The sequence below is a fragment of the Dasypus novemcinctus genome, chromosome 31 (genome assembly GCF_030445035.2).
Source record: "Dasypus novemcinctus isolate mDasNov1 chromosome 31, mDasNov1.1.hap2, whole genome shotgun sequence".
In the NCBI taxonomy this organism is placed as follows: Eukaryota; Metazoa; Chordata; class Mammalia; order Cingulata; family Dasypodidae; genus Dasypus; species Dasypus novemcinctus.
Window position 1 is genome coordinate 25,246,850 of NC_080703.1, and position 11,748 is coordinate 25,258,597.

The following is an 11,748-nucleotide window of genomic DNA, read 5'->3' on the forward strand; positions in this document are numbered from 1 at the left end:
GGGCGCGGCGGGGACCGCCCCGCGGCGGCGCCGCGGCCTTGTCACCTGTTGCGCGCGACGCGGCGACCCGCGGGGCTCCGGCTGGCGCCCGGGGTGGCGGGGCGGGCGGGGCGCAGGGCTCGGGGGCGCCCCGGGGGCCCGCGCCCCTCGCCCCCGCGGGGCTCCAGGCCCCGCCCCGCAGCCGCGGCCGACCTGTCGCCGGCCACCTGGCGGGGGCGCGGGCGCGGGGGGCCCCCGGAGGCCTCGCAGGACCCAGCGCCCGGAGTCACGGCCCGATCGGACCTTAGACCCGAGATCGGCGCGGGGCCGCCAGGTCTCCACGGCCCGTCCCCCCCCCCCCCCGGCGCGTGCCTGGTGCCCGCCACCCGCGGGCGGCGGCGTTTCCTGTCCCCTCCCTCCCGGGAGCAACCGGAGGAGGCAGCCCGAGGGCCGGGCTTGGAGGGCAGAGCGCTCAGGTGCCCCCGGGGGCTCTGGAGCCTGGGGGGCGCCTCAGGAGACGGCACGGACGAGCTTTCTGGAGTCACTCTGCAGGATGAATCAGAGTGACCGTCCCGTCCCTCTGGGAAGACATTGGGGGGAAGAGAAAAAAAAAAGGCATGAGAGTTGAGAGCTGTGCAAAGTGAAGTGGGTGGCCTGAACGTGCGGTGCTTTCCTGGGAGGGTGTGGGGACGGTGGCAGGGAGCCTCCTTGACTGAGGTGAGCCTTGAGCGCCGCCAGAAGCGCTTGCCTGTATCAGCTGTGTGTCCCTGAGCAGGTGGCTCCACCCCTCTGGGCCTCAGCAGCTGCATCTGTAAAATGCAGGAGTTGGTAAATGGACCTCTCACCAAAAAGGCCCAAAAAGGTCAGCCCTGGGTGGTCCCTCCTTCTGTTTTGTGAAGGGGGTGGGGTAAGAAAGATTACATTTTATCTGGAAATCAAAGGAAAGGAAAGAATTCTTAGCCACCGTAGAAGGTTGCTTACAGGTCATGTTAAGGCATTCCCACTGATTTGCAGCAAGATGGGGAGTGTCCTTCCAGCTGAATCGAGAAGAATGGAAGGAAGGGAGGGAGAGAGAAAGAGAAAGAGAGAGAGAAAAAAAAGGAAAGAGAGAAAGAGAACGAAAGAAGGAAGGAAAGAAAGAAGGAAAGAAGAAAAGAGAAAGAAAGAAAAGAAAAGAAAGAAAAAGAAAGAAAGAAAGAAAGAAAGAAAGAAAGAAAGAAAGAAAGAAAGAAAGAAAGAAAGAAAGATAGAAAGAAAGAAAGAAAGAAAGTCACTCTAATAAAATCAAGCAAGGAATTAGTTTCTTTTAGGTCTATGGCCTACTAGCAGGGTTGCAAGAGTAAAAGCTAAGCCTTCGACAGTGCGGCAAACACGAAGATTTGGAGAAATTCTAGCAGTGAGTATTTGGTAAGTATGTAGGGCCGGTGGGGAAATACAACAAAAATATAAGTTTAGCACTTTCCCCTAGAAGAGGCTGTCAAAGTGAGTTCTCTGAACCGCCATCATCAGCACCACCTGGGAACTTGTCAGAGACACCCCCACTCAGCCTAACCCCCTCCCGTGCTTACGCCCCCCCCCCCTGCCAAATCCCCACCTACTGAATCAGCAACTCTGGGGGTGAACTCAGGAAGCCATGTTTGCACAGCTCCCCAAGAGACGGAGGCATGCGGGAAGTTTGAGTACGACTGGTCTAGAGCAATTGACAATGCAGTTGGGGAAACCAGAGGTACACGTGTGAAACGGCGGGAGGAAGCTAAGGCATCGTCCATGACATTTAGTGAATGTAGGAAGACGATTCTATTTCTGTAATATGAAGGGGTTTTGAGAATACCCCTTCTCAAAGCCCTTGCAGCCTGATGTATTTCCAAATTCAGATTTTGAAACATTTAGGAAGGTAATATGTACAGAACACCCTCCGTGAAGTCTGGAGTGGCTCTCTGTAATCAAATACAATAATTTCCTGCAAGGAAAGCATGCGAGGGACGTAAAAATGTGTTTGGGTTACCTATTGCAGTAGAGCCAACTCCTCTAAAATGTTAGCGGCTTAAAATAACAGCCATTGTACTGGGTCACAAATCTGTGGGCCAGGAATTCAGGCAGAGAATGGCTGGCTGGTTCGTCTACTTCATGTGACTGGGGTCATCTTTTTAAGACCCCACTGCTTCTGGGTGGTGGCTGGGTTGGTCTATAGAGTCCACCAAGTTTTCGTTCTTTTTCCAGCATCTTGCTGCTCTTCCGCAGCCTTTCTCCATGACGCTTGGGCTTCCTTTCATCATGGTGGCCTCAGAGGGACTGGACTTTTACATGGCAGCTGGCTTCCTAGAGGGGCAAAAGCAGAAGGTGCAGATTTCTGAAAACAACCTTGAAAGTTTCACCACCTCATTTCTGCCACATTCTATTGGCCAAAGCCAATTACAAGGCCTGCTCAGATTCAAAGGAGAACAGGTGTCACCTCTGGATGGGGGAACTGTAAAGTATGACAGCCATCTTCTAACCTGCCTTAGAAGGATAAATAAAGACAATAAATAGCTTCCCACTAGTTAAACTTGGGATTTTCTACAATTTTCTGCAAACTTAAGAAGAAATTCTTGGTTTTCAGAGTTTTTTGGATTTCAGATAAATCGTTGCACATGGGTTATTTGCAAATTGACTGATCCTTTCCAGCTCTGGCCTAAGTTGAGGCACCCATCTGCCTGGAACCCCCTGACTGGTGTCCATTCCTCCAATAACACCCTTATCCAATTAATCATCCAGCAAAAATTATTGTCCTGAGGCCCCAGGCTCAAACCTGAACTGATGTCACATGTGGAAGAGTGAAGCTTCTATAAGGTGAGTCAACCAGTCTTTCCAATGTCCTTTCGTATTCTCCTCCCAACCACTCTAGATTGCTTCCTGTTCACGCCCAAACACATTTTCATACCTCTCTGTAGGTGTGACCACCTTGTGCCCATAACCAAGTTTTCTCCCAGCCTAGAAAGCCTCCTGCCTTTACCCGGAGCTCAAAATCTGTATCCTTCAAGGTCCATTTCAAATGACACCTTTTCTGTGATTTCCTCCAGGTTGAAATGATTTCCGCCCCCTGGATTGCCATCAAGATTTGCTCTTCTCTTCATTATTTTGGAAATAACTAATTTTATATATTTAATAATTAGTTATTTGAAAATAACTAATTCGCTTCTTGAGGGACTCTGCATTACTCCCTTTTTGTCTCCCCTGCCCAGGTGTTGAGCGAATGCGGAAGAGAAGTCTTTATTCTTAAGCGCAGAAAAATGTCAAAGTAGGAAGAGGTTAAGTCTACCCCTCCCGTCCGACTTCATTCAGATCGGAGCTCTGAGCTGAGATTTGCAGGAAGTGTCCCATATGTAAGAAAGGAGAACGTGAGAAAGTGGGCTATCACCCCAGCCTCCAGGAAGAGCCCAAGTGACACCACAGTGTCATGACGAGTGAGTCATGTGCAAGTAGGTACAGAAGAATCTGAGGAGATGTGTGAGCTTGGAATGAAGGGCATACGAGATGTTTAGAGCCGAGGGCTTGTGCGGAGTCTGCAGTGTGGTTTCCCAACCAGCCATATTACCCAACAAGCAAACATTATGAGACATAGCGCTCTCAAGGGCCTACCGTGGGGCCCAAGCCACTCCAGAGGGGCCCAGGCTCGTTAAATAGTCAATGAAATAAATGGACAGCTTGTGACTTCCACCTGCTATCTGAGGAAGAGCAGGCCAAGGGACATTCTCATTTCTAAGGTACTTTTCAAAGGTTTGCCTACCACATCTTTATCTTTATCATTATTCTAGTTTAAAATTAACTGTGGTCGTTGCAGGAAAGAATCACCAATGGATGCTAAGATTCGTGGGTGAAAGCATGATAAGAGTGATGGTTAAGTTCACGGGTCCACTTGGCCAGGGGATGGTGTCCAGTCGTTTGGTCAAACAAGCACTGGCTGATCATTACCGTGAGGGTATTTCATGGACTTAAATCCTCAGTGAGGTGGTTACTATGGCTGGTTACAGCTACAGTCAACTGAGATTGCCTTCAACAATGGGAAAAGACTCATCCAATCAATGGAAGGCCTTAAATGGAGAACTGATGCCTTCAGCAGTCAGAAGAGAGAATTTCCATCTCCACCCCGCCATCCAGCATCTCCTGGGGAATTCATCAGAAACCTTTGTAGGAGGCTGAAGTCCGGGGCATCGCTGAGTTTGACCTGCTGAAGACGAAGGAGCGTGTGCTGATGCTCTCTTCCTTTGAAAGGACGGCCCACCATCTCTTCGACGCCACCTACTTTGGGCTGAAGGAGTCGATGTGTGGAGTGTGTGAAAACATCATCATGGGAATCCCAATGAACCCTGGGCCCGGGCTCTTCAAGCTGCTCCCCAAGGCTGACGGGTCCCCACCCCTCGCAGGAGGCCCTTGATCTTTGACACAAATGAATCCCACATTCCCCCTGTCACATAGTCCAGGGACGAGGGGTCCATTCATGGTCTCATGCTCTTAGTTCTATTGGGAAAGGGGCTGCAGACCAGCAGCTGACTTGGGAAACTCTGTCTTTCCTGGGATAGAGACCCTAAGCCCTCAGCCTGTGTCAGCCATCAGGGAAGTCCCCCGAAGCCCCCCAGGAGCAGCTCCTCATCCGATACGGAGTAGCTCACATCACTGCCCTGGCTGCACCACAGCACTTGGGAGTACTGAGGTGTTTAGGTATTTTTGGCAACCTAATCTATGGACAGCACAACTCTTGCCCACCCTGCCTCAGTGGACTTAAGAGGGACCCCAGCCCAGCACCACTCCTGAGTCCCACCTCATTCCTTTCCAGCCAGAGGTCCCCCATGGCGTCTGCTCACCTGACCTTGTGCCTAGTCTACGCCCACACAGGCCAGGCAATATTCCCATTCTTTCCATTCCTCGGTCATGCAGGAATCTCTCAATGTGACCGACTCGTGAAAATATTTTTACCATAATTTCTTTGCTCAGTTTGAGGGTTTTGGACTTTTTGTTATTACGGTTTTACTTTTGAAGCCCAGAAAATAGAAAGCCAGACATGTCCCTGGGAAAACTGGTTAAGCAAATGGGACGTCTAGAATTTGTAATGTGGCCATGCCTGTGGGAGGCCTGCAGCTGCTCTGAAGCATCCTTTGCAGATGCCCCAGCCACCCGGTTGCTTTCTTCTGCCTCCTACCCCCAATGCTGGGACTCTTACCTGGTGACAAGAGTCACTTCCATTTCTCGTGGCCTGTAGAAGCTACACCAGAGTTTGGGGCCTGCTGAGACAGAGACGAGAGGGTTTCAAGCCTCTTGGGTGTTCCTGTCGAGGACAAGTAGGACTGGCCCTGGTGTGCTTCGCTGCCTGTGCTGGCGTCCCACCTTCCTGGGCATCTGCATTCTTGCCGTGCCTCCCAGATCCCAAGAGTGTGCAGGGCAGATGCAGAACCAGTAGCCTCAAAAGTGCCCCAAAGGCAGTGGTGGGAGAGGGCCACCCCAGGACAAGCAGGCACCAGCTTTGAGGGGTGAAAGGGCCACCTAGACAGGAGAAGAGAGGAGGCTCATCCCCAGGGGGTGGGGGCAATGTCATCTGAAACCAGGGATGTGCTCCAATTAGCAACAGCTTGAGCAGTGTAAATCTCCTGTGACAATAAAAAGCACAACGTCAAGGCAACAACAACAACAAAAACCTTTAGGGGAGTTCCCAGCTTGCCAGCTTTCAGTCTGCCCTACAGAATTTGGACTTGCCCGCCTCACAGTTGTGTGAGATAATTCTCATAAAGATCTCATAATATTTACAGATATCTCCTGACAGTTCTGTTTCCCTAGAGAACCCTGACAAATACAGCTTTGGTACTGGGAGTGGTTCTTGAGAAACATTCTTAAGGATGAAATTTCTCAATTGCTTCTGGGTTTTTGGAATTGGTTCTGTAATCTGATTAGATTCAAAAGCACTAAAGAGTCTCTTTCCAATGATCAAGCTGGCAGTGATAGTCCCTAGTTTGAGTTGGAAATAGAGACACACAAAATATCAGCACTGGATATGGCTACTCAAATGCTTATAAGAGGCAAGGCTCTGGGTGGGCGTTTTTTGACACATTAAAAAAGTTTTGTGGTGTTAGAAAATATAATAATATTAGATGGTTGTTCCTAAATATACAGGATAGAGTTACAAAAGAAAGGAATGATCGCAAAGCTTCAAATTCCCAACTTAAGTGCTGCATGAAGAACATGAAAGTTTCTACTTGTGCCCTGAAAGAAAATCTTCCTTCATGTAGCCACAGACTTGAGATTTCTGAAAACCAGACCCAGAGTCTCATTGTGTGAGGGGCTGAATTACAATGTCAATTAAATTCCCAACCTTGCAGGGTGTCTGCTGTTAAAGTGAAGGCAAGGAATTAGAAAGGAATGAAGTCCTGAAAATTGGAATGGGGAGGGGTATGGGTTGATAATGATAACAACAGGTATGTGGAAACCCTAGATTCCGTGGAATCTTTGCCAGATAAACCTGTAATGGTCTTCCCTGAGGAATCTGCCATCCAACCTCCACCTGAGGAGATTAACCTGCTGTGCCTGATAAGCCTGTTATCACCTCCCAGGAGGAAACTGTCCTCACTACTCTCTCTAAAGAGATATTAATCTTGTTCCACCAGATGAAACTGCAGTGGAATGCCATGAGGTAGCTGGCTTGCAAGATACTTCTTATTCTCCTTGTGACACCCCCTCCCCACCCCTCTTTTCTTCCAGACCTATAATAGACTGAAGTCACAACAGGGTCCTTCCACCTCAGTGAGATTTCTAGGTGTCCAATGCTATGGGGCATGTCAAAAGATCCCTTCTAAGGTGGAGGATAAGCTGTTGCATTTGGACCCTCCGACAACCCAAAAGGGGTAGCAATGCCTAGTTGCCTCTTTGGATTTTGGAGACAATATATTCCTCATACGGGTGTGCAACTCGGGTCCATTTACCAAGCGACCCGAAAAGCTGCTAGTTTTGAGTGCGGACCAGAACAAGAGGAGGCTCCGCAACAGGTCCAGGCTGCTGTGCAAGTTGCTCTGCCACTTGGACCATATCATCCAGTAGATCCAATGGTGCTAGGAGTCTCAGTGGCAAATAGAGATGGAGCCTTTGGCAGGCTCCTATAGGAGAATCACAATGCAGACCCGTGGGATTTTGGAGCAAAGCCTTGCCATCCTCTACAGATAACTACTCCTTTTTGAGAAACAGCTTTTGGCCTGCTGCTGGGCCTTGGTAGAGACTGAACGCTTAACCATGGGCCACGAAGTTACCATGAGACCTGAGTTGCCTCACATGAGCTGGTTTTTAACCTGTTCACCAAGCCATAAAGTTGGGTGTGCACACTAGTAATCAATCATAAAATGGAAGTGGGATATACTAGATGGGCCGCAAACAAGTCCTAAAAGCTCAAGTAGGTAACATGAAATGGCGCAAAAGCCCACGGCCACCACTCCTACTGCATTACCTTCTCTTTCCCTGCCCACAGCTTTGGCCACCTGGGGAATTCCTTGCAATTAGTTGACCAAGGAAGAGAAAACTCCAGCCTGGTTTACAGATGGTTCTGCACAATATACAAGTACAACCCAAAGTAGATAGCTTCAGCACTGCACCCCTTTCTGGGACATCCTTGAAGATAGTGGTGAAGGGGAGTGCTCCCAGGGGGTGGGACTTTGAGCAGTGCACCTGGTTGTTTATTTTGTCTTGGAAGGAGAAATGGCCAGAAGTATGTGTGTGTGTGTATACTGATTCATGGGCTGTTGACAATATTTTGGCTGGAATGTCAGGGACTTGGAAGGGATATGACTGGAAAATTGGCAGAAAAGAGATCTGGGGAAGAGGTGGATAGATAGATATTTCTGATTGGGCAGAAAGCATGAAGAAACTTGTGTCCCATGTGAATACTCACCAGGGGGTGGCTTCAGCAGAGGAAGATTTTAATAGTCAAGTGTATACGATGGTCCATTCTGTGGATACCAGTTGGCCTCTTTCCCCAGCCACTCCTGTCATTGCCCAATGGGCTCATGAACAAAGCAGCCACGGTGGTGGGGATGGAGGTTATGCATGGGCTCAGCGACATGGACTTCCCCTCACCAAGGTCGATCTGGAGACTGCGTCTGCTGAGCCCCCATCTGCCAAGCAGAGACCCCTTGGTCCCCATATGGCACAGTTCCCCGAGGTGATCAGCCTACTACCTGGTGGCAGTTTGATTACATTGAACCACTTGTGGGGCAGCAATTTGTTCTAACTGGAACAGACACATACTCCTTATATGGGTTTGCTTTCTCTGCACACAATGCTTCTTCCAAAACTACCAACCCATGGACTTACTGAATGTCTTATCCATTGCCATGGGATTCCACACAGCATTGCTTCTGATCAAGGAACTCACTTCACAGCAAATGATGTTTGGGAACGGGCATATGCTCATGGAATTCACTATCTATCAAGTTCCCATCATCCTGAAGCAGCTGGATCGGTAGAAGGGTGGAATGGCCTTTTGAAGACTCAGTTACAGTGCCAACTATGTGACAATACCTTGCAGGGCTGGGGCAAGGTTCTCCGGCATCCACTCTAAATCAGCCTCCACTCTACGGTGCCCTTTTCCCCATAGCCAGGATTCACGGGTCCAGGAATCAAGGGATGGAAATGGGAGTGGCACCACTTACTATTACCCCCAGTGACCCCTTAGAAAAACGTTTGCTTCCTGCCCCTGCAAACTTGCACTCTGCTGGTCTACAGGTCTTAGGTCCAAAAGGAAGAATGCTGCCACCAGGAGACACAACCGTGATTCCACTGAACTGGAAGTTAAGACTGCCACCTGCCCACTTTGGGCTCCTTATGCCTCTGAATCAACAGGCAAAGAAGGGACTGGCTGGGGTGATTGATCCTGAATATAAAGGGGAATTAGGATGGCAAATACACAACAGAAGTAAAGAAGAGTTTGCCTGGAATACAGGAGGTCCCCTAAAGGGTCTCTTAGTACTACCATGCCCTGAGTTTAAAGTCAACGGAGAACTGCAACAACCCAAGCCAGGCAGGACTACCAGTGGCCCAGAAACTTCAGGAACGAAGGTTTGGGTTGCTCCACCAGGCAAAAAATTGGCCAAAAAATCAAGCCATGGTGCTTGCTGAGGGTGAAGGGAATGTGGAATGGGTAGTTATATGCACTATGACCACATGACCAGTTACAGAAACAAGGACTGGAATGGTTTTGAATATTTACTCCTTGTTTTGTTATGAATATGTTTGCACGTATACATAAAGTAAATATCTTTGTTTTCTTTTCTGTATTCTCATATGACATAAGCTGCATTAACTTCATGTCACAGTATTTATTTTATCTTATTATTTTATTTTATTTTGATTTTTTAGGTGGTACCAGGAATGGATCCTGGGATCTCATGAAATGGGAAGCAGGTGCTCAACCACTGAGCTACACTGGCTCCAATGTCACAGTGTTTAAGTTCTAGGATATCAAGTCGAAGAGTGAATATTACACATGGGAGGCGGATTTGGCCCAATGGATAGAGCGTCCGCCTACCACATGGGAGGTCCAGGGTTCAAACCCAGGACCTCCTGACCTGTATAGTGAGAGGGCCCACGCGCAGTGCTGATGCGCACAAAGAGTGCCCTGCCATACAGGGGTTCCCCCATGTAGGGGAGCCCTACACGCAAGGAGTACACCCCGTAAGGAGAGCCGCCCAGCGCAAAAGAAAGTGCAGCCTGCCCAGGAGTGGCCCTGCACACACGGAGAACTGACACAGCAAGATGACGCAACAAAAAGAGACAGAACAAAAAGAGACAAGAACGCAAGTGGACACAGAAGAACACACAGCGAACGGACACAGAGAGCAGACAACTCGGCGGGTGGGGGGGGTGGCGGTTGGGAAGAGAAGAGAAATAAAAAAAAAATAAACAAATCTAAAAAAAAAAAACAGGTTTCTTCCATTTCAGTCCAGAAAGCCACCAGTCCATCTGGTCTGTCTTCAGTTTGAAAAGAGGTGGAGATGGGGCCCAGATCCATTAGGTAGTGACCTTTGGGTATGCAGTTGTCAGGGCTCCAACAGGCTCTGTCACTTTGACCAAAGGTCTTAAATCCAAATCACCCCAGGGCTTAGGCTTGATAAGGTAAGCTAATTAATTAGCTTCTTGAATTGTATTCTTCTGTCCCAGACACATTTGGGCTTAAATATTAACTTCGTAGAAAGTTCTTCATTTAAACAAAGGAGCACATACACTCCCATTTTTCTTGAAATATGTGATCTTCTGGGTTCCAGTTTCATGTTTTTGCTTTAGTTTGAGACATAGGAGCAAGAAACATTTCACGTTCTCTTTCTGCTTTCCAGAAGGAAAGCAACCTTTAGGGAATCTGGGCGAAGGGCATATGGGAATGCAATGACATCGGCCCCCAACATTCACATTTCAGTTCCGGAGGCAAGATGGAGTGGTGGGGTCTGTGGTGAATTTCTTTAGGGGCCAGCTGGCTCTCTGGTTTCTGTTTCCATGGAGGAATGTGGGCCTGGTGTCACTGGAAATCTAGATTTTAAAATTTTGGCAACCAATGTGCATTATTTTAAACACTGTGAGGGTGAGTGGATGTGGCTCAAGCAGTTGAGCTCCCGCCTTCCACATGGAAGGTCCTGGGTTTGGTTTCTGGTGCCTCCTAAAGAAGACACACAGTGAGCAGACATCGATTAAAAAAACAAGCAGACAATGAGAAAAAACAACACGCAAAAACAAGCAAAAACACATGAGTAGAGCAGATGTGACTGCAACAATTAAGCACCCACCTCCCACATGGGAGGTCTAGGGTTTGGTTCCCTGTGCTTCCTAACTAAAAATAAAAAACAGACAACGAGCAGATAACAAGCAAAGGAAAAAAAAACAATGAGCAGACAATGAGCAAAAACAACGCGGGAACAGACAAGGGAGCCATCTTGGGGGGTGTGGTGGGAAACAACACATGAAGGTGCAGCCACTGAGGAGATCAGTTTGACATTTGTTCAGAAAGTTGAGCATAAAATTACCGTGTAATCTGACAATCTCACTATGTGGATTCTACCCAGAAGACTTGAAAGCTGGGACTTGAACAGATATTTGTACATGAATGTTCATAGTGGCATTATTCACAATAGTCAAAAAAGGTGGAAGCAACCCAAGTGTCCCTCAAAGATGAACGGGTCAACAGGACGCGGCATGTGCAGACAGTGGAGTGTCACCCAGCTACGCAAAGGAACCAAGATCTGATACACGCTACAGTGTGGACAAACCTTGAAGATGTCCTGTTAAGGAAAATAAGCCAGACACAAAAGAACAGATACCGCATCCTCTTCCTTAGATGAAATACCTAGAATAAGCAAATTCCTGGAAACCGATGGTCCATCACCGTTTACCAGGACAGGGGGTGAGGAAGAGGGGGTGTTTTTGCTTAAGGGACACAGAGCTTCTGTATGGGGCAGTGAGGAAGTTTGGGTAATGGATGTAGGTGATGGTAACTCAGTATTGTGAATGTAATTAATACCACTTGAAAGAGGTTCAAATGGGAACTTTTGAGGTGTATACATGTTACTCCAGTAAAAAGTGTTAAAAAAAAAAACAACACAACCACAAACAACACGCTGTGTGCCACTTTTGTGAGTCAAACAGAACGCATCAGTGGGCACCCTCCGAGTCAGGCAAATGGAAAGGACCCTATTCTCCCCGCCAGCCGCCAACTCCCCAAGAGGCCTCAGAGCTCCCAGGACTTAGGTAGAGCGAGGGGTCCTGTACGAG

General features: G+C 48.5%; 1 long non-coding RNA gene across 2 annotated transcripts; it reads left to right on the plus strand.

Moving 5' to 3' along the window:
- The first annotated feature begins 213 nt into the window (after nt 1-213).
- On the plus strand, nt 214-9,983 carry LOC139437959 (uncharacterized). Of its 2 annotated transcripts, none has more exons than XR_011647820.1 (3): nt 214-1,386; nt 2,200-2,808; nt 3,201-9,983. It is a non-coding gene; the product is annotated as an uncharacterized lncRNA (long non-coding RNA). The 2 variants fall into 2 exon arrangements; XR_011647821.1 differs by having other exon boundaries at nt 9,349-9,982.
- The last annotated feature ends 1,765 nt before the right edge of the window (nt 9,984-11,748 follow it).